Source organism: Triticum aestivum, chromosome 7A, assembly GCF_018294505.1.
Source record: "Triticum aestivum cultivar Chinese Spring chromosome 7A, IWGSC CS RefSeq v2.1, whole genome shotgun sequence".
In the NCBI taxonomy this organism is placed as follows: Eukaryota; Viridiplantae; Streptophyta; class Magnoliopsida; order Poales; family Poaceae; genus Triticum; species Triticum aestivum.
The window spans coordinates 222,410,111-222,414,876 of record NC_057812.1 but is presented as its reverse complement, the minus strand read 5'-3'; positions in this window follow the sequence as shown (position 1 = coordinate 222,414,876).

Here is a 4,766-nt window from a genome sequence, read left to right as displayed (position 1 = left end):
TCAAGGAATTTCAGAGTGAGGTTGAAAATCAACGTGACAGGAAAATCAAGTTTCTACGATCAGATCGTGGAGGAGAATACTTGAGTCACGAGTTTGGGGCACACTTAAGAAAATGTGGAATAGTTTCACAACTCACGCCGCCTGGAACACCTCAGCGTAATGGTGTGTCCGAACGTCGTAATCGCACTCTGTTAGATATGGTGCGATCTATGATGTCTCTTACCGATTTACCGCTTTCCTTTCTGGGGCTATGCTTTAGAGACTGCCGCATTCACTTTAAATAGGGCTCCGTCGAAATCCGTTAAGACGACACCGTATGAATTATGGTTTGGGAAGAAACCTAAGCTGTCGTTTCTAAAAGTTTGGGGATGCGATGCTTATGTCAAGAAACTTCAACCTGAAAAGCTCGAACCCAAATCGGAAAAATGCGTCTTCATAGGATACCCAAAAGAAACTATTGGGTACACCTTCTACCTCAGATCCGAAGGCAAGATCTTTGTTGCCAAGAATGGGTCCTTTCTGGAGAAAGAGTTTCTCTCGAAAGAAGTAAGTGGGAGGAAAGTAGAGCTTGATGAAGTATTACCTCTTGAACCGGAAAATGGCGCAACTCAAGAAAATGTTCCTGAGGTGCCAGCACCGACTAGAGAGGAAGTTAATGATAATGATCAAGATACTTCTGATCAAGCTCCTACTGAAATTCGAAGGTCCACAAGGACACGTTCCGCACCAGAGTGGTACGGCAACCCTGTCTTGGAAATCATGTTGTTAGACAACGGTGAACCTTCGAACTATGAAGAAGCGATGGCGGGACCAGATTCCGACAAATGGCTAGAAGCCATGAAATCCGAGATAGGATCCATGTATGAAAACAAAGTATGGACTTTGAATGACTTGCCCGTAGCACGGCGAGCCATAGAAAATAAATGGATCTTTAAGAAGAAGACAGACGCGGATGGTAATGTGACCATCTATAAAGCTCGGCTTGTCGCTAAGGGTTATCGACAAGTTCAAGGGGTTGACTACGATGAGACTTTCTCACCGGTAGCGAAGCTGAAGTCCGTCCGAATCATGTTAGCAATTGCCGCATTCTATGATTACGAAATATGGCAAATGGACGTCAAAACGGCATTCCTTAATGGTTTCCTTAAGGAAGAATTGTATATGATGCAGCCGGAAGGTTTTGTCGATCCTAAGAATGCTGACAAAGTATGCAAGCTCCAACGCTCGATTTATGGGCTGGTGCAAGCATCTCGGAGTTGGAACATTCGCTTTGATGAGATGATCAAAGCGTTTGGGTTTACACAGACTTATGGAGAAGCCTGCGTTTACAAGAAAGTGAGTGGGAGCTCTGTAGCATTTCTCATATTATATGTAGATGACATACTTTTGATGGGAAATGATATAGAACTCTTGGACAGCATCAAGGCCTACTTGAATAAAAGTTTTTCAATGAAGGACCTTGGAGAAGCTGCTTATATATTAGGCATCAAAATCTATAGAGATAGATCAAGACGCCTCATAGGTCTTTCACAAAGCACATACCTTGATAAGATATTGAAAAAGTTCAATATGGATCAATCCAAGAAGGGGTTCTTGCCTGTGTTGCAAGGTATGAAATTGAGCTCAGCTCAATGTCCGACCACGGCAGAAGATATAGAAGAGATGAGCGTCATCCCCTATGCCTCAGCCATAGGTTCTATTATGTATGCCATGCTGTGTACCAGACCTGATGTTAACCTTGCCGTAAGTTTGGTAGGAAGGTACCAAAGTAATCCCGGCAAGGAACACTGGACAGCGGTCAAGAATATCCTGAAGTACCTGAAAAGGACTAAGGAAATGTTTCTCGTTTATGGAGGTGACGAAGAGCTCGTCGTAAAGGGTTACGTCGACGCTAGCTTCGACACAGATCTGGATGACTCTAAGTCACAAACCGGATACGTGTATATTTTGAATGGTGGGGCAGTAAGCTGGTGCAGTTGCAAGCAAAGCGTCGTGGCGGGATCTACATGTGAAGCGGAGTACATGGCAGCCTCGGAGGCAGCACATGAAGCAATATGGGTGAAGGAGTTCATCACCGACCTAGGAGTCATACCCAATGCGTCGGGGCCGATCAAGCTCTTCTGTGACAACACTGGAGCTATTGCACTTGCCAAGGAGCCCAGGTTTCACAAGAAGACAAGGCACATCAAGCGTCGCTTCAACTCCATTCGTGAAAATGTTCAAGATGGAGACATAGAGATTTGTAAAGTACATACGGACCTGAATGTAGCAGATCCGTTGACTAAACCTCTCCCTAGAGCAAAACATGATCAACACCAGAATTCCATGGGTGTTCGATTCATCACAATGTAACTAGATTATTGACTCTAGTGCAAGTGGGAGACTGTTGGAAATATGCCCTAGAGGCAATAATAAAAGCATTATTATTATATTTCCTTGTTCATGATAATTGTCTTTATTCATGCTATAATTGTGTTATCCGGAAATCGTAATGCATGTGTGAATAACAGACACCAACATGTCCCTAGTGAGCCTCTAGTTGACTAGCTCGTTGATCAACAGATAGTCATGGTTTCCTGACTATGGACACTGGATGTCATTGATAACGAGATCACATCATTGGGAGAATGATGTGATGGACGAGACCCAATCCTAAACATAGCACAAGATCGTATAGTTCGTTTGCTAGAGTTTTGCAATGTCAAAGTATCTTTTCCTTAGACCATGAGATCGTGTAACTCCCGGATACCGTAGGAGTGCTTTGGGTATGCCAAACGTCACAACGTAACTGGGTGACTATAAAGGTAGACTACGGGTATCTCCGAAAGTGTCTGTTGGGTGACATGGATCAAGACTGGGATTTGTCACTCCGTATGACGGAGAGGTATCACTGGGCCCACTCGGTAATGCATCATCATAATGAGCTCAGAGTGACCAAGTGTCTGGTCACGGGATCATGCATTACGGTACGAGTAAAGTGACTTGCCGGTAACGAGATTGAACGAGGTATTGGGATACCGACGATCGAATCTCGGGCAAGTAACATATCGATAGACAAAGGGAATAGCATACGGGGTTGATAGAATCCTCGACATCGTGGTTCATCCGATGAGATCATCGTGGAGCATGTGGGAGCCAACATGGGTATCCAGATCCCGCTGTTGGTTATTGACCGGAGAGTCGTCTCGGTCATGTCTACATGTCTCCCGAACCCGTAGGGTCTACACACTTAAGGTTCAGTTACGCTAGGGTTGTAGGGATATGTATATGCAGTAACCCGAATGTTGTTCGGAGTCCCGGATGAGATCCCGGACGTCACGAGGAGTTCCGGAATGGTCCGGAGGTAAAGATTTATATATGGGAAGTCCTGTTTCGGGCATCGGGACAAGTTTCGGGGTTATCGGTATTGTACCGGGACCACCGGAGGGGTCCCGGGGGCCCACCGGGTGGGGCCACCCATCCCCGGGGGCCACATGGGCTGTAGGGGGTGCGCCTTGGCCTGCTTGGGCCAAGGGCACCAGCCCCACTAGGCCCATGCGCCTAGGGTTTCCAAGGGGGAGGAGTCCTACTAGTGGAAGGCACCTCCTAGGTGCCTTGGGGGGAGGGAAACCCCCTTGGCCGCCGCACCCCCTAGGAGATTGGATCTCCTAGGGCCGGCCACCCCCCCTTGGCACCCCTATATATAGTGGGGGAGAGGAGGGACTTCATACCTTGAGTCCTTGGCCTTTGGTTGCCTCCTTCTCCCTCCCCAACACCTCCTCCAACCTCCATAGCGCTTAGCGAAGCTCTGCCGGAGTACTGCAGCTCCATCAACACCACGCCGTCGTGCTGCTGCTGGTGCCATCTCCCTCAACCTCTCCTCCCTCCCTTGCTGGATCAAGAAGGAGGAGACGTGGCTGTTCCGTACGTGTGTTGAACGCGGAGGTGCCGTCCGTTCGGTGCTAGGATCTCCGGTGATTTGGATCACGTCGTGTTCGACTACATCATCCCCGTTCTTTGAACGCTTCCGCTCGCGATCTACAAAGGTATGTAGATGCATCTAATCACTCGTTGCTAGATGAACTCCTAGATGATCTTGGTGAAACGAGTAGGAAAATTTTTGTTTTCTGCAACGTTCCCCAACAGAGCGACGGCTGGAAGTTGAAGCTTTTCGATACACTGTCTGTCACCATGCTAATGAATGGAAAGAGTTTTTGAGCGCTAAGCCTACTGAACCGATCGTGCGGCAGCATAAGTGGGAGAAGCCTCCAAGCAATATGGTGAAAATAAACGTCGATGCTGCGTTTGCAGAACAAAGGGGAGTTGGAGGCTGGGGCCTAATCTACAGAGATGACGCTCAAGACATTCGTTTTGCAGTGGCTGGAGCCCAGCATAATCTGCACAATGCCCTACAAGCTGAAGTTGTTGCTCTTTCCAAGGCAGCGACTCTGGCGGATAGGTTAGGAGTTGGGCGCATCATTTTTGAAACTGGCTGTATGGTCCTTAAGCAAGCAATGAACTCAAACGACTTTTAGTGATATCAGGTTCAGACTTAGGACCCTTTTCATTGAGGCTCATGTGGTGTATGTGCCGCGACAGTGTAATGGATCAGCACATGTGCTGGCGTCCTTAGGTGCAAGTTTAGCTGATGGTGGGTACCGTGAGTGGTTCACCAATTGCCCCAATGATGTAATTAGTGATGTGACCAGCGACCAAGCCTTGTCGTAATGGAATACAAGTGTTCCATTTCAAAAAAAAGTCATCTTAATTCAATATGATATATAAAA